General features: G+C 54.7%; 17 non-coding genes across 17 annotated transcripts; all 17 read right to left on the reverse strand.

The window, feature by feature from the left end:
* Positions 1-389: 389 nt before the first annotated feature.
* LOC126089646 (5S ribosomal RNA) lies at positions 390-508 on the reverse strand. Its single transcript, XR_007520826.1, has one exon. It is a non-coding gene; the product is annotated as a 5S ribosomal RNA (ribosomal RNA).
* Positions 509-1351: 843 nt separating this feature from the next.
* LOC126089657 (5S ribosomal RNA) lies at positions 1352-1470 on the reverse strand. Its single transcript, XR_007520827.1, has one exon. It is a non-coding gene; the product is annotated as a 5S ribosomal RNA (ribosomal RNA).
* Positions 1471-2316: 846 nt separating this feature from the next.
* On the reverse strand, positions 2317-2435 carry LOC126089669 (5S ribosomal RNA). Its single transcript, XR_007520828.1, has one exon. It is a non-coding gene; the product is annotated as a 5S ribosomal RNA (ribosomal RNA).
* An 849-nt stretch (positions 2436-3284) lies between these two features.
* On the reverse strand, positions 3285-3403 carry LOC126089681 (5S ribosomal RNA). Its single transcript, XR_007520829.1, has one exon. It is a non-coding gene; the product is annotated as a 5S ribosomal RNA (ribosomal RNA).
* An 846-nt stretch (positions 3404-4249) lies between these two features.
* LOC126089692 (5S ribosomal RNA) lies at positions 4250-4368 on the reverse strand. The gene has a single exon (XR_007520830.1). It is a non-coding gene; the product is annotated as a 5S ribosomal RNA (ribosomal RNA).
* Positions 4369-5215: 847 nt separating this feature from the next.
* LOC126089704 (5S ribosomal RNA) lies at positions 5216-5334 on the reverse strand. Its single transcript, XR_007520831.1, has one exon. It is a non-coding gene; the product is annotated as a 5S ribosomal RNA (ribosomal RNA).
* Positions 5335-6173: 839 nt separating this feature from the next.
* On the reverse strand, positions 6174-6292 carry LOC126089716 (5S ribosomal RNA). Its single transcript, XR_007520833.1, has one exon. It is a non-coding gene; the product is annotated as a 5S ribosomal RNA (ribosomal RNA).
* Positions 6293-7135: 843 nt separating this feature from the next.
* Positions 7136-7254, reverse strand: LOC126089728 (5S ribosomal RNA). Its single transcript, XR_007520834.1, has one exon. It is a non-coding gene; the product is annotated as a 5S ribosomal RNA (ribosomal RNA).
* An 844-nt stretch (positions 7255-8098) lies between these two features.
* Positions 8099-8217, reverse strand: LOC126089741 (5S ribosomal RNA). The gene has a single exon (XR_007520836.1). It is a non-coding gene; the product is annotated as a 5S ribosomal RNA (ribosomal RNA).
* An 836-nt stretch (positions 8218-9053) lies between these two features.
* LOC126089752 (5S ribosomal RNA) lies at positions 9054-9172 on the reverse strand. The gene has a single exon (XR_007520837.1). It is a non-coding gene; the product is annotated as a 5S ribosomal RNA (ribosomal RNA).
* An 846-nt stretch (positions 9173-10018) lies between these two features.
* On the reverse strand, positions 10019-10137 carry LOC126089764 (5S ribosomal RNA). Its single transcript, XR_007520838.1, has one exon. It is a non-coding gene; the product is annotated as a 5S ribosomal RNA (ribosomal RNA).
* Positions 10138-10975: 838 nt separating this feature from the next.
* On the reverse strand, positions 10976-11094 carry LOC126089776 (5S ribosomal RNA). The gene has a single exon (XR_007520839.1). It is a non-coding gene; the product is annotated as a 5S ribosomal RNA (ribosomal RNA).
* Positions 11095-11930: 836 nt separating this feature from the next.
* On the reverse strand, positions 11931-12049 carry LOC126089787 (5S ribosomal RNA). Its single transcript, XR_007520840.1, has one exon. It is a non-coding gene; the product is annotated as a 5S ribosomal RNA (ribosomal RNA).
* An 846-nt stretch (positions 12050-12895) lies between these two features.
* LOC126089800 (5S ribosomal RNA) lies at positions 12896-13014 on the reverse strand. Its single transcript, XR_007520842.1, has one exon. It is a non-coding gene; the product is annotated as a 5S ribosomal RNA (ribosomal RNA).
* An 843-nt stretch (positions 13015-13857) lies between these two features.
* On the reverse strand, positions 13858-13976 carry LOC126089812 (5S ribosomal RNA). Its single transcript, XR_007520843.1, has one exon. It is a non-coding gene; the product is annotated as a 5S ribosomal RNA (ribosomal RNA).
* An 843-nt stretch (positions 13977-14819) lies between these two features.
* LOC126089823 (5S ribosomal RNA) lies at positions 14820-14938 on the reverse strand. The gene has a single exon (XR_007520844.1). It is a non-coding gene; the product is annotated as a 5S ribosomal RNA (ribosomal RNA).
* An 841-nt stretch (positions 14939-15779) lies between these two features.
* Positions 15780-15898, reverse strand: LOC126089834 (5S ribosomal RNA). Its single transcript, XR_007520845.1, has one exon. It is a non-coding gene; the product is annotated as a 5S ribosomal RNA (ribosomal RNA).
* Between the last annotated feature and the right edge of the window lie 423 nt (positions 15899-16321).

Consider the following 16321-nt stretch of genomic DNA (forward strand, 5'->3'; position numbering starts at 1 on the left):
GCTCGACTGCCGCTCGCTGCCGCTCGGGTCGTGGTCCATATGACAGCGCAAGCACGACAAACGTCTGCGGGACGAGACGAGACGAGACGAGACGAGACGACTAAGGAATAAATTCGTGGTTACAAATCAAATTTGGAACTCTACACTCCTACACAAGAATAGGCGGTGACGTATTTCAGAAATCACCTGCCGATTCGTACTGTTTTGTCGTTTTCAAAGTCTTCTTGGCAAACTTGGTTAGCACATTCTCCCTCAAACTGAGTTAATTACTGCATTTTCGTACCATTACAGTAGTTTAAAAGGCTTAAGGAAGCATCTTTGTCACAACAGAAAGGTAGTTTGAAAATTGGGCTGGCGACATTACAAAAAAAAAAAAAAAACAGGAAGGGAGCCAACAGCACCCGGGTTTCCCAGGCGGTCACCCATCCAAGTACTAGCCGGGCCCGATGATGCTTAACTTCGGTGATCGGACGAGAACCGGTGTATTCATCATGGTATGGCCGTTGGCGCTCATCTAATGTAGGAGCACGGCAGAATTCGCGTTCGGCTTTTCTCCCAACACACAAAATGTTAGTTTTCGGCCGCATTTGACGAAAGCGCTTCCTTCCGCAACCGCCAGTTCCTCGAGGACGGCGCGGGGAGGCGCGCCCGGCGTCCCAGCAGAGTGACGGCCGAATTGGCGGGCGCACCGCCGCGTGTGTGAGACGCACTGCTGCTCGTTGCACCCCCTGTCATTCGCTGGGTGCGTGCGGCCTTCGACACTAGCGGAGGACGAATCTTGTCCCTGGTGTTCAGCGGAGGGCCTGTGCGGGGTGTGGCAGTGTCGTGCTGGAGGGCCCACTGGTACGATGTGGGCTTCCTCGCCTCGCCTCGCCTCGCCTCACACCAGGTGTCTGCGTAGTTTGCAGTGCATTCGCACCATTCCTATCCCTGTCCCTGACCCCGTCCCGACTTGTCCCGACTTTGCTCGACTGCCGCTCGCTGCCGCTCGGGTCGTGGTCCATATGACAGCGCAAGCACGACAAACGTCTGCGGGACGAGACGAGACGAGACGAGACGAGACGACTAAGGAATAAATTCGTGGTTACAAATCAAATTTGGAACTCTACACTCCTACACAAGAATAGGCGGTGACGTATTTCAGAAATCACCTGCCGATTCGTACTGTTTTGTCGTTTTCAAAGTCTTCTTGGCAAACTTGGTTAGCACATTCTCCCTCAAACTGAGTTAATTACTGCATTTTCGTACCATTACAGTAGTTTAAAAGGCTTAAGGAAGCATCTTTGTCACAACAGAAAGGTAGTTTGAAAATTGGGCTGGCGACATTACAAAAAAAAAAAAACAGGAAGGGAGCCAACAGCACCCGGGTTTCCCAGGCGGTCACCCATCCAAGTACTAGCCGGGCCCGATGATGCTTAACTTCGGTGATCGGACGAGAACCGGTGTATTCATCATGGTATGGCCGTTGGCGCTCATCTAATGTAGGAGCACGGCAGAATTCGCGTTCGGCTTTTCTCCCAACACACAAAATGTTAGTTTTCGGCCGCATTTGACGAAAGCGCTTCCTTCCGCAACCGCCAGTTCCTCGAGGACGGCGCGGGGAGGCGCGCCCGGCGTCCCAGCAGAGTGACGGCCGAATTGGCGGGCGCACCGCCGCGTGTGTGAGACGCACTGCTGCTCGTTGCACCCCCTGTCATTCGCTGGGTGCGTGCGGCCTTCGACACTAGCGGAGGACGAATCTTGTCCCTGGTGTTCAGCGGAGGGCCTGTGCGGGGTGTGGCAGTGTCGTGCTGGAGGGCCCACTGGTACGATGTGGGCTTCCTCGCCTCGCCTCGCCTCGCCTCACACCAGGTGTCTGCGTAGTTTGCAGTGCATTCGCACCATTCCTATCCCTGTCCCTGACCCCGTCCCGACTTGTCCCGACTTTGCTCGACTGCCGCTCGCTGCCGCTCGGGTCGTGGTCCATATGACAGCGCAAGCACGACAAACGTCTGCGGGACGAGACGAGACGAGACGAGACGAGACGACTAAGGAATAAATTCGTGGTTACAAATCAAATTTGGAACTCTACACTCCTACACAAGAATAGGCGGTGACGTATTTCAGAAATCACCTGCCGATTCGTACTGTTTTGTCGTTTTCAAAGTCTTCTTGGCAAACTTGGTTAGCACATTCTCCCTCAAACTGAGTTAATTACTGCATTTTCGTACCATTACAGTAGTTTAAAAGGCTTAAGGAAGCATCTTTGTCACAACAGAAAGGTAGTTTGAAAATTGGGCTGGCGACATTACAAAAAAAAAAAAAAAACAGGAAGGGAGCCAACAGCACCCGGGTTTCCCAGGCGGTCACCCATCCAAGTACTAGCCGGGCCCGATGATGCTTAACTTCGGTGATCGGACGAGAACCGGTGTATTCATCATGGTATGGCCGTTGGCGCTCATCTAATGTAGGAGCACGGCAGAATTCGCGTTCGGCTTTTCTCCCAACACACAAAATGTTAGTTTTCGGCCGCATTTGACGAAAGCGCTTCCTTCCGCAACCGCCAGTTCCTCGAGGACGGCGCGGGGAGGCGCGCCCGGCGTCCCAGCAGAGTGACGGCCGAATTGGCGGGCGCACCGCCGCGTGTGTGAGACGCACTGCTGCTCGTTGCACCCCCTGTCATTCGCTGGGTGCGTGCGGCCTTCGACACTAGCGGAGGACGAATCTTGTCCCTGGTGTTCAGCGGAGGGCCTGTGCGGGGTGTGGCAGTGTCGTGCTGGAGGGCCCACTGGTACGATGTGGGCTTCCTCGCCTCGCCTCGCCTCGCCTCACACCAGGTGTCTGCGTAGTTTGCAGTGCATTCGCACCATTCCTATCCCTGTCCCTGACCCCGTCCCGACTTGTCCCGACTTTGCTCGACTGCCGCTCGCTGCCGCTCGGGTCGTGGTCCATATGACAGCGCAAGCACGACAAACGTCTGCGGGACGAGACGAGACGAGACGAGACGAGACGACTAAGGAATAAATTCGTGGTTACAAATCAAATTTGGAACTCTACACTCCTACACAAGAATAGGCGGTGACGTATTTCAGAAATCACCTGCCGATTCGTACTGTTTTGTCGTTTTCAAAGTCTTCTTGGCAAACTTGGTTAGCACATTCTCCCTCAAACTGAGTTAATTACTGCATTTTCGTACCATTACAGTAGTTTAAAAGGCTTAAGGAAGCATCTTTGTCACAACAGAAAGGTAGTTTGAAAATTGGGCTGGCGACATTACAAAAAAAAAAAAAAAAAAACAGGAAGGGAGCCAACAGCACCCGGGTTTCCCAGGCGGTCACCCATCCAAGTACTAGCCGGGCCCGATGATGCTTAACTTCGGTGATCGGACGAGAACCGGTGTATTCATCATGGTATGGCCGTTGGCGCTCATCTAATGTAGGAGCACGGCAGAATTCGCGTTCGGCTTTTCTCCCAACACACAAAATGTTAGTTTTCGGCCGCATTTGACGAAAGCGCTTCCTTCCGCAACCGCCAGTTCCTCGAGGACGGCGCGGGGAGGCGCGCCCGGCGTCCCAGCAGAGTGACGGCCGAATTGGCGGGCGCACCGCCGCGTGTGTGAGACGCACTGCTGCTCGTTGCACCCCCTGTCATTCGCTGGGTGCGTGCGGCCTTCGACACTAGCGGAGGACGAATCTTGTCCCTGGTGTTCAGCGGAGGGCCTGTGCGGGGTGTGGCAGTGTCGTGCTGGAGGGCCCACTGGTACGATGTGGGCTTCCTCGCCTCGCCTCGCCTCGCCTCACACCAGGTGTCTGCGTAGTTTGCAGTGCATTCGCACCATTCCTATCCCTGTCCCTGACCCCGTCCCGACTTGTCCCGACTTTGCTCGACTGCCGCTCGCTGCCGCTCGGGTCGTGGTCCATATGACAGCGCAAGCACGACAAACGTCTGCGGGACGAGACGAGACGAGACGAGACGAGACGACTAAGGAATAAATTCGTGGTTACAAATCAAATTTGGAACTCTACACTCCTACACAAGAATAGGCGGTGACGTATTTCAGAAATCACCTGCCGATTCGTACTGTTTTGTCGTTTTCAAAGTCTTCTTGGCAAACTTGGTTAGCACATTCTCCCTCAAACTGAGTTAATTACTGCATTTTCGTACCATTACAGTAGTTTAAAAGGCTTAAGGAAGCATCTTTGTCACAACAGAAAGGTAGTTTGAAAATTGGGCTGGCGACATTACAAAAAAAAAAAAAAAACAGGAAGGGAGCCAACAGCACCCGGGTTTCCCAGGCGGTCACCCATCCAAGTACTAGCCGGGCCCGATGATGCTTAACTTCGGTGATCGGACGAGAACCGGTGTATTCATCATGGTATGGCCGTTGGCGCTCATCTAATGTAGGAGCACGGCAGAATTCGCGTTCGGCTTTTCTCCCAACACACAAAATGTTAGTTTTCGGCCGCATTTGACGAAAGCGCTTCCTTCCGCAACCGCCAGTTCCTCGAGGACGGCGCGGGGAGGCGCGCCCGGCGTCCCAGCAGAGTGACGGCCGAATTGGCGGGCGCACCGCCGCGTGTGTGAGACGCACTGCTGCTCGTTGCACCCCCTGTCATTCGCTGGGTGCGTGCGGCCTTCGACACTAGCGGAGGACGAATCTTGTCCCTGGTGTTCAGCGGAGGGCCTGTGCGGGGTGTGGCAGTGTCGTGCTGGAGGGCCCACTGGTACGATGTGGGCTTCCTCGCCTCGCCTCGCCTCGCCTCGCCTCGCCTCACACCAGGTGTCTGCGTAGTTTGCAGTGCATTCGCACCATTCCTATCCCTGTCCCTGACCCCGTCCCGACTTGTCCCGACTTTGCTCGACTGCCGCTCGCTGCCGCTCGGGTCGTGGTCCATATGACAGCGCAAGCACGACAAACGTCTGCGGGACGAGACGAGACGAGACGAGACGACTAAGGAATAAGTTCGTGGTTACAAATCAAATTTGGAACTCAACACACCTACACAACAATAGGCGGTGACGTATTTCAGAAATCACCTGCCTTTCGTAGTGTTTTGTCGTTTTCAAAGTCTTCTTGGCAAACTTGGTTAGCACATTCTCCCTCAAACTGAGTTAATTACTGCATTTTCGTACCATTACAGTAGTTTAAAAGGCTTAAGGAAGCATCTTTGTCACAACAGAAAGGTAGTTTGAAAATTGGGCTGGCGACATTACAAAAAAAAAAAAACAGGAAGGGAGCCAACAGCACCCGGGTTTCCCAGGCGGTCACCCATCCAAGTACTAGCCGGGCCCGATGATGCTTAACTTCGGTGATCGGACGAGAACCGGTGTATTCATCATGGTATGGCCGTTGGCGCTCATCTAATGTAGGAGCACGGCAGAATTCGCGTTCGGCTTTTCTCCCAACACACAAAATGTTAGTTTTCGGCCGCATTTGACGATAGCGCTTCCTTCCGCAACCGCCAGTTCCTCGAGGACGGCGCGGGGAGGCGCGCCCGGCGTCCCAGCAGAGTGACGGCCGAATTGGCGGGCGCACCGCCGCGTGTGTGAGACGCACTGCTGCTCGTTGCACCCCCTGTCATTCGCTGGGTGCGTGCGGCCTTCGACACTAGCGGAGGACGAATCTTGTCCCTGGTGTTCAGCGGAGGGCCTGTGCGGGGTGTGGCAGTGTCGTGCTGGAGGGCCCACTGGTACGATGTGGGCTTCCTCGCCTCGCCTCGCCTCGCCTCACACCAGGTGTCTGCGTAGTTTGCAGTGCATTCGCACCATTCCTATCCCTGTCCCTGACCCCGTCCCGACTTGTCCCGACTTTGCTCGACTGCCGCTCGCTGCCGCTCGGGTCGTGGTCCATATGACAGCGCAAGCACGACAAACGTCTGCGGGACGAGACGAGACGAGACTAGACGACTAAGGAATAAGTTCGTTGTTACAAATCAAATTTGGAACTCAACACACCTACACAACAATAGGCGGTGACGTATTTCAGAAATCACCTGCCGATTCGTAGTGTTTTGTCGTTTTCAAAGTCTTCTTGGCAAACTTGGTTAGCACATTCTCCCTCAAACTGAGTTAATTACTGCATTTTCGTACCATTACAGTAGTTTAAAAGGCTTAAGGAAGCATCTTTGTCACAACAGAAAGGTAGTTTGAAAATTGGGCTGGCGACATTACAAAAAAAAAAAAAACAGGAAGGGAGCCAACAGCACCCGGGTTTCCCAGGCGGTCACCCATCCAAGTACTAGCCGGGCCCGATGATGCTTAACTTCGGTGATCGGACGAGAACCGGTGTATTCATCATGGTATGGCCGTTGGCGCTCATCTAATGTAGGAGCACGGCAGAATTCGCGTTCGGCTTTTCTCCCAACACACAAAATGTTAGTTTTCGGCCGCATTTGACGAAAGCGCTTCCTTCCGCAACCGCCAGTTCCTCGAGGACGGCGCGGGGAGGCGCGCCCGGCGTCCCAGCAGAGTGACGGCCGAATTGGCGGGCGCACCGCCGCGTGTGTGAGACGCACTGCTGCTCGTTGCACCCCCTGTCATTCGCTGGGTGCGTGCGGCCTTCGACACTAGCGGAGGACGAATCTTGTCCCTGGTGTTCAGCGGAGGGCCTGTGCGGGGTGTGGCAGTGTCGTGCTGGAGGGCCCACTGGTACGATGTGGGCTTCCTCGCCTCGCCTCGCCTCGCCTCACACCAGGTGTCTGCGTAGTTTGCAGTGCATTCGCACCATTCCTATCCCTGTCCCTGACCCCGTCCCGACTTGTCCCGACTTTGCTCGACTGCCGCTCGCTGCCGCTCGGGTCGTGGTCCATATGACAGCGCAAGCACGACAAACGTCTGCGGGACGAGACGAGACGAGACGAGACGAGACGACTAAGGAATAAATTCGTGGTTACAAATCAAATTTGGAACTCTACACTCCTACACAAGAATAGGCGGTGACGTATTTCAGAAATCACCTGCCGATTCGTACTGTTTTGTCGTTTTCAAAGTCTTCTTGGCAAACTTGGTTAGCACATTCTCCCTCAAACTGAGTTAATTACTGCATTTTCGTACCATTACAGTAGTTTAAAAGGCTTAAGGAAGCATCTTTGTCACAACAGAAAGGTAGTTTGAAAATTGGGCTGGCGACATTACAAAAAAAAAAAAACAGGAAGGGAGCCAACAGCACCCGGGTTTCCCAGGCGGTCACCCATCCAAGTACTAGCCGGGCCCGATGATGCTTAACTTCGGTGATCGGACGAGAACCGGTGTATTCATCATGGTATGGCCGTTGGCGCTCATCTAATGTAGGAGCACGGCAGAATTCGCGTTCGGCTTTTCTCCCAACACACAAAATGTTAGTTTTCGGCCGCATTTGACGAAAGCGCTTCCTTCCGCAACCGCCAGTTCCTCGAGGACGGCGCGGGGAGGCGCGCCCGGCGTCCCAGCAGAGTGACGGCCGAATTGGCGGGCGCACCGCCGCGTGTGTGAGACGCACTGCTGCTCGTTGCACCCCCTGTCATTCGCTGGGTGCGTGCGGCCTTCGACACTAGCGGAGGACGAATCTTGTCCCTGGTGTTCAGCGGAGGGCCTGTGCGGGGTGTGGCAGTGTCGTGCTGGAGGGCCCACTGGTACGATGTGGGCTTCCTCGCCTCGCCTCGCCTCGCCTCACACCAGGTGTCTGCGTAGTTTGCAGTGCATTCGCACCATTCCTATCCCTGTCCCTGACCCCGTCCCGACTTGTCCCGACTTTGCTCGACTGCCGCTCGCTGCCGCTCGGGTCGTGGTCCATATGACAGCGCAAGCACGACAAACGTCTGCGGGACGAGACGAGACGAGACGAGACGAGACGACTAAGGAATAAATTCGTGGTTACAAATCAAATTTGGAACTCTACACTCCTACACAAGAATAGGCGGTGACGTATTTCAGAAATCACCTGCCGATTCGTAGTGTTTTGTCGTTTTCAAAGTCTTCTTGGCAAACTTGGTTAGCACATTCTCCCTCAAACTGAGTTAATTACTGCATTTTCGTACCATTACAGTAGTTTAAAAGGCTTAAGGAAGCATCTTTGTCACAACAGAAAGGTAGTTTGAAAATTGGGCTGGCGACATTACAAAAAAAAAAAAAACAGGAAGGGAGCCAACAGCACCCGGGTTTCCCAGGCGGTCACCCATCCAAGTACTAGCCGGGCCCGATGATGCTTAACTTCGGTGATCGGACGAGAACCGGTGTATTCATCATGGTATGGCCGTTGGCGCTCATCTAATGTAGGAGCACGGCAGAATTCGCGTTCGGCTTTTCTCCCAACACACAAAATGTTAGTTTTCGGCCGCATTTGACGAAAGCGCTTCCTTCCGCAACCGCCAGTTCCTCGAGGACGGCGCGGGGAGGCGCGCCCGGCGTCCCAGCAGAGTGACGGCCGAATTGGCGGGCGCACCGCCGCGTGTGTGAGACGCACTGCTGCTCGTTGCACCCCCTGTCATTCGCTGGGTGCGTGCGGCCTTCGACACTAGCGGAGGACGAATCTTGTCCCTGGTGTTCAGCGGAGGGCCTGTGCGGGGTGTGGCAGTGTCGTGCTGGAGGGCCCACTGGTACGATGTGGGCTTCCTCGCCTCGCCTCGCCTCGCCTCACACCAGGTGTCTGCGTAGTTTGCAGTGCATTCGCACCATTCCTATCCCTGTCCCTGACCCCGTCCCGACTTGTCCCGACTTTGCTCGACTGCCGCTCGCTGCCGCTCGGGTCGTGGTCCATATGACAGCGCAAGCACGACAAACGTCTGCGGGACGAGACGAGACGAGACGAGACGACTAAGGAATAAGTTCGTGGTTACAAATCAAATTTGGAACTCAACACACCTACACAACAATAGGCGGTGACGTATTTCAGAAATCACCTGCCGATTCGTAGTGTTTTGTCGTTTTCAAAGTCTTCTTGGCAAACTTGGTTAGCACATTCTCCCTCAAACTGAGTTAATTACTGCATTTTCGTACCATTACAGTAGTTTAAAAGGCTTAAGGAAGCATCTTTGTCACAACAGAAAGGTAGTTTGAAAATTGGGCTGGCGACATTACAAAAAAAAAAACAGGAAGGGAGCCAACAGCACCCGGGTTTCCCAGGCGGTCACCCATCCAAGTACTAGCCGGGCCCGATGATGCTTAACTTCGGTGATCGGACGAGAACCGGTGTATTCATCATGGTATGGCCGTTGGCGCTCATCTAATGTAGGAGCACGGCAGAATTCGCGTTCGGCTTTTCTCCCAACACACAAAATGTTAGTTTTCGGCCGCATTTGACGAAAGCGCTTCCTTCCGCAACCGCCAGTTCCTCGAGGACGGCGCGGGGAGGCGCGCCCGGCGTCCCAGCAGAGTGACGGCCGAATTGGCGGGCGCACCGCCGCGTGTGTGAGACGCACTGCTGCTCGTTGCACCCCCTGTCATTCGCTGGGTGCGTGCGGCCTTCGACACTAGCGGAGGACGAATCTTGTCCCTGGTGTTCAGCGGAGGGCCTGTGCGGGGTGTGGCAGTGTCGTGCTGGAGGGCCCACTGGTACGATGTGGGCTTCCTCGCCTCGCCTCGCCTCGCCTCACACCAGGTGTCTGCGTAGTTTGCAGTGCATTCGCACCATTCCTATCCCTGTCCCTGACCCCGTCCCGACTTGTCCCGACTTTGCTCGACTGCCGCTCGCTGCCGCTCGGGTCGTGGTCCATATGACAGCGCAAGCACGACAAACGTCTGCGGGACGAGACGAGACGAGACGAGACGAGACGACTAAGGAATAAATTCGTGGTTACAAATCAAATTTGGAACTCTACACTCCTACACAAGAATAGGCGGTGACGTATTTCAGAAATCACCTGCCGATTCGTACTGTTTTGTCGTTTTCAAAGTCTTCTTGGCAAACTTGGTTAGCACATTCTCCCTCAAACTGAGTTAATTACTGCATTTTCGTACCATTACAGTAGTTTAAAAGGCTTAAGGAAGCATCTTTGTCACAACAGAAAGGTAGTTTGAAAATTGGGCTGGCGACATTACAAAAAAAAAAAAAAAACAGGAAGGGAGCCAACAGCACCCGGGTTTCCCAGGCGGTCACCCATCCAAGTACTAGCCGGGCCCGATGATGCTTAACTTCGGTGATCGGACGAGAACCGGTGTATTCATCATGGTATGGCCGTTGGCGCTCATCTAATGTAGGAGCACGGCAGAATTCGCGTTCGGCTTTTCTCCCAACACACAAAATGTTAGTTTTCGGCCGCATTTGACGAAAGCGCTTCCTTCCGCAACCGCCAGTTCCTCGAGGACGGCGCGGGGAGGCGCGCCCGGCGTCCCAGCAGAGTGACGGCCGAATTGGCGGGCGCACCGCCGCGTGTGTGAGACGCACTGCTGCTCGTTGCACCCCCTGTCATTCGCTGGGTGCGTGCGGCCTTCGACACTAGCGGAGGACGAATCTTGTCCCTGGTGTTCAGCGGAGGGCCTGTGCGGGGTGTGGCAGTGTCGTGCTGGAGGGCCCACTGGTACGATGTGGGCTTCCTCGCCTCGCCTCGCCTCGCCTCACACCAGGTGTCTGCGTAGTTTGCAGTGCATTCGCACCATTCCTATCCCTGTCCCTGACCCCGTCCCGACTTGTCCCGACTTTGCTCGACTGCCGCTCGCTGCCGCTCGGGTCGTGGTCCATATGACAGCGCAAGCACGACAAACGTCTGCGGGACGAGACGAGACGAGACGAGACGACTAAGGAATAAGTTCGTGGTTACAAATCAAATTTGGAACTCAACACACCTACACAACCATAGGCGGTGACGTATTTCAGAAATCACCTGCCGATTCGTAGTGTTTTGTCGTTTTCAAAGTCTTCTTGGCAAACTTGGTTAGCACATTCTCCCTCAAACTGAGTTAATTACTGCATTTTCGTACCATTACAGTAGTTTAAAAGGCTTAAGGAAGCATCTTTGTCACAACAGAAAGGTAGTTTGAAAATTGGGCTGGCGACATTACAAAAAAAAAAAAACAGGAAGGGAGCCAACAGCACCCGGGTTTCCCAGGCGGTCACCCATCCAAGTACTAGCCGGGCCCGATGATGCTTAACTTCGGTGATCGGACGAGAACCGGTGTATTCATCATGGTATGGCCGTTGGCGCTCATCTAATGTAGGAGCACGGCAGAATTCGCGTTCGGCTTTTCTCCCAACACACAAAATGTTAGTTTTCGGCCGCATTTGACGAAAGCGCTTCCTTCCGCAACCGCCAGTTCCTCGAGGACGGCGCGGGGAGGCGCGCCCGGCGTCCCAGCAGAGTGACGGCCGAATTGGCGGGCGCACCGCCGCGTGTGTGAGACGCACTGCTGCTCGTTGCACCCCCTGTCATTCGCTGGGTGCGTGCGGCCTTCGACACTAGCGGAGGACGAATCTTGTCCCTGGTGTTCAGCGGAGGGCCTGTGCGGGGTGTGGCAGTGTCGTGCTGGAGGGCCCACTGGTACGATGTGGGCTTCCTCGCCTCGCCTCGCCTCGCCTCACACCAGGTGTCTGCGTAGTTTGCAGTGCATTCGCACCATTCCTATCCCTGTCCCTGACCCCGTCCCGACTTGTCCCGACTTTGCTCGACTGCCGCTCGCTGCCGCTCGGGTCGTGGTCCATATGACAGCGCAAGCACGACAAACGTCTGCGGGACGAGACGAGACGAGACGAGACGACTAAGGAATAAGTTCGTGGTTACAAATCAAATTTGGAACTCAACACACCTACACAACAATAGGCGGTGACGTATTTCAGAAATCACCTGCCGATTCGTAGTGTTTTGTCGTTTTCAAAGTCTTCTTGGCAAACTTGGTTAGCACATTCTCCCTCAAACTGAGTTAATTACTGCATTTTCGTACCATTACAGTAGTTTAAAAGGCTTAAGGAAGCATCTTTGTCACAACAGAAAGGTAGTTTGAAAATTGGGCTGGCGACATTACAAAAAAAAAAACAGGAAGGGAGCCAACAGCACCCGGGTTTCCCAGGCGGTCACCCATCCAAGTACTAGCCGGGCCCGATGATGCTTAACTTCGGTGATCGGACGAGAACCGGTGTATTCATCATGGTATGGCCGTTGGCGCTCATCTAATGTAGGAGCACGGCAGAATTCGCGTTCGGCTTTTCTCCCAACACACAAAATGTTAGTTTTCGGCCGCATTTGACGAAAGCGCTTCCTTCCGCAACCGCCAGTTCCTCGAGGACGGCGCGGGGAGGCGCGCCCGGCGTCCCAGCAGAGTGACGGCCGAATTGGCGGGCGCACCGCCGCGTGTGTGAGACGCACTGCTGCTCGTTGCACCCCCTGTCATTCGCTGGGTGCGTGCGGCCTTCGACACTAGCGGAGGACGAATCTTGTCCCTGGTGTTCAGCGGAGGGCCTGTGCGGGGTGTGGCAGTGTCGTGCTGGAGGGCCCACTGGTACGATGTGGGCTTCCTCGCCTCGCCTCGCCTCGCCTCACACCAGGTGTCTGCGTAGTTTGCAGTGCATTCGCACCATTCCTATCCCTGTCCCTGACCCCGTCCCGACTTGTCCCGACTTTGCTCGACTGCCGCTCGCTGCCGCTCGGGTCGTGGTCCATATGACAGCGCAAGCACGACAAACGTCTGCGGGACGAGACGAGACGAGACGAGACGAGACGACTAAGGAATAAATTCGTGGTTACAAATCAAATTTGGAACTCTACACTCCTACACAAGAATAGGCGGTGACGTATTTCAGAAATCACCTGCCGATTCGTACTGTTTTGTCGTTTTCAAAGTCTTCTTGGCAAACTTGGTTAGCACATTCTCCCTCAAACTGAGTTAATTACTGCATTTTCGTACCATTACAGTAGTTTAAAAGGCTTAAGGAAGCATCTTTGTCACAACAGAAAGGTAGTTTGAAAATTGGGCTGGCGACATTACAAAAAAAAAAAAAAAACAGGAAGGGAGCCAACAGCACCCGGGTTTCCCAGGCGGTCACCCATCCAAGTACTAGCCGGGCCCGATGATGCTTAACTTCGGTGATCGGACGAGAACCGGTGTATTCATCATGGTATGGCCGTTGGCGCTCATCTAATGTAGGAGCACGGCAGAATTCGCGTTCGGCTTTTCTCCCAACACACAAAATGTTAGTTTTCGGCCGCATTTGACGAAAGCGCTTCCTTCCGCAACCGCCAGTTCCTCGAGGACGGCGCGGGGAGGCGCGCCCGGCGTCCCAGCAGAGTGACGGCCGAATTGGCGGGCGCACCGCCGCGTGTGTGAGACGCACTGCTGCTCGTTGCACCCCCTGTCATTCGCTGGGTGCGTGCGGCCTTCGACACTAGCGGAGGACGAATCTTGTCCCTGGTGTTCAGCGGAGGGCCTGTGCGGGGTGTGGCAGTGTCGTGCTGGAGGGCCCACTGGTACGATGTGGGCTTCCTCGCCTCGCCTCGCCTCGCCTCACACCAGGTGTCTGCGTAGTTTGCAGTGCATTCGCACCATTCCTATCCCTGTCCCTGACCCCGTCCCGACTTGTCCCGACTTTGCTCGACTGCCGCTCGCTGCCGCTCGGGTCGTGGTCCATATGACAGCGCAAGCACGACAAACGTCTGCGGGACGAGACGAGACGAGACGAGACGAGACGACTAAGGAATAAATTCGTGGTTACAAATCAAATTTGGAACTCTACACTCCTACACAAGAATAGGCGGTGACGTATTTCAGAAATCACCTGCCGATTCGTACTGTTTTGTCGTTTTCAAAGTCTTCTTGGCAAACTTGGTTAGCACATTCTCCCTCAAACTGAGTTAATTACTGCATTTTCGTACCATTACAGTAGTTTAAAAGGCTTAAGGAAGCATCTTTGTCACAACAGAAAGGTAGTTTGAAAATTGGGCTGGCGACATTACAAAAAAAAAAAAACAGGAAGGGAGCCAACAGCACCCGGGTTTCCCAGGCGGTCACCCATCCAAGTACTAGCCGGGCCCGATGATGCTTAACTTCGGTGATCGGACGAGAACCGGTGTATTCATCATGGTATGGCCGTTGGCGCTCATCTAATGTAGGAGCACGGCAGAATTCGCGTTCGGCTTTTCTCCCAACACACAAAATGTTAGTTTTCGGCCGCATTTGACGAAAGCGCTTCCTTCCGCAACCGCCAGTTCCTCGAGGACGGCGCGGGGAGGCGCGCCCGGCGTCCCAGCAGAGTGACGGCCGAATTGGCGGGCGCACCGCCGCGTGTGTGAGACGCACTGCTGCTCGTTGCACCCCCTGTCATTCGCTGGGTGCGTGCGGCCTTCGACACTAGCGGAGGACGAATCTTGTCCCTGGTGTTCAGCGGAGGGCCTGTGCGGGGTGTGGCAGTGTCGTGCTGGAGGGCCCACTGGTACGATGTGGGCTTCCTCGCCTCGCCTCGCCTCGCCTCACACCAGGTGTCTGCGTAGTTTGCAGTGCATTCGCACCATTCCTATCCCTGTCCCTGACCCCGTCCCGACTTGTCCCGACTTTGCTCGACTGCCGCTCGCTGCCGCTCGGGTCGTGGTCCATATGACAGCGCAAGCACGACAAACGTCTGCGGGACGAGACGAGACGAGACGAGACGAGACGACTAAGGAATAAATTCGTGGTTACAAATCAAATTTGGAACTCTACACTCCTACACAAGAATAGGCGGTGACGTATTTCAGAAATCACCTGCCGATTCGTACTGTTTTGTCGTTTTCAAAGTCTTCTTGGCAAACTTGGTTAGCACATTCTCCCTCAAACTGAGTTAATTACTGCATTTTCGTACCATTACAGTAGTTTAAAAGGCTTAAGGAAGCATCTTTGTCACAACAGAAAGGTAGTTTGAAAATTGGGCTGGCGACATTACAAAAAAAAAAAAACAGGAAGGGAGCCAACAGCACCCGGGTTTCCCAGGCGGTCACCCATCCAAGTACTAGCCGGGCCCGATGATGCTTAACTTCGGTGATCGGACGAGAACCGGTGTATTCATCATGGTATGGCCGTTGGCGCTCATCTAATGTAGGAGCACGGCAGAATTCGCGTTCGGCTTTTCTCCCAACACACAAAATGTTAGTTTTCGGCCGCATTTGACGAAAGCGCTTCCTTCCGCAACCGCCAGTTCCTCGAGGACGGCGCGGGGAGGCGCGCCCGGCGTCCCAGCAGAGTGACGGCCGAATTGGCGGGCGCACCGCCGCGTGTGTGAGACGCACTGCTGCTCGTTGCACCCCCTGTCATTCGCTGGGTGCGTGCGGCCTTCGACACTAGCGGAGGACGAATCTTGTCCCTGGTGTTCAGCGGAGGGCCTGTGCGGGGTGTGGCAGTGTCGTGCTGGAGGGCCCACTGGTACGATGTGGGCTTCCTCGCCTCGCCTCGCCTCGCCTCACACCAGGTGTCTGCGTAGTTTGCAGTGCATTCGCACCATTCCTATCCCTGTCCCTGACCCCGTCCCGACTTGTCCCGACTTTGCTCGACTGCCGCTCGCTGCCGCTCGGGTCGTGGTCCATATGACAGCGCAAGCACGACAAACGTCTGCGGGACGAGACGAGACGAGACGAGACGAGACGACTAAGGAATAAATTCGTGGTTACAAATCAAATTTGGAACTCTACACTCCTACACAAGAATAGGCGGTGACGTATTTCAGAAATCACCTGCCGATTCGTACTGTTTTGTCGTTTTCAAAGTCTTCTTGGCAAACTTGGTTAGCACATTCTCCCTCAAACTGAGTTAATTACTGCATTTTCGTACCATTACAGTAGTTTAAAAGGCTTAAGGAAGCATCTTTGTCACAACAGAAAGGTAGTTTGAAAATTGGGCTGGCGACATTACAAAAAAAGAAACAGGAAGGGAGCCAACAGCACCCGGGTTTCCCAGGCGGTCACCCATCCAAGTACTAGCCGGGCCCGATGATGCTTAACTTCGGTGATCGGACGAGAACCGGTGTATTCATCATGGTATGGCCGTTGGCGCTCATCTAATGTAGGAGCACGGCAGAATTCGCGTTCGGCTTTTCTCCCAACACACAAAATGTTAGTTTTCGGCCGCATTTGACGAAAGCGCTTCCTTCCGCAACCGCCAGTTCCTCGAGGACGGCGCGGGGAGGCGCGCCCGGCGTCCCAGCAGAGTGACGGCCGAATTGGCGGGCGCACCGCCGCGTGTGTGAGACGCACTGCTGCTCGTTGCACCCCCTGTCATTCGCTGGGTGCGTGCGGCCTTCGACACTAGCGGAGGACGAATCTTGTCCCTGGTGTTCAGCGGAGGGCCTGTGCGGGGTGTGGCAGTGTCGTGCTGGAGGGCCCACTGGTACGATGTGGGCTTCCTCGCCTCGCCTCGCCTCGCCTCACACCAGGTGTCTGCGTAGTTTGCAGTGCATTCGCACCATTCCTATCCC

Source organism: Schistocerca cancellata, chromosome 6 (assembly GCF_023864275.1).
Source record: "Schistocerca cancellata isolate TAMUIC-IGC-003103 chromosome 6, iqSchCanc2.1, whole genome shotgun sequence".
Lineage (NCBI taxonomy): Eukaryota > Metazoa > Arthropoda > Insecta > Orthoptera > Acrididae > Schistocerca > Schistocerca cancellata.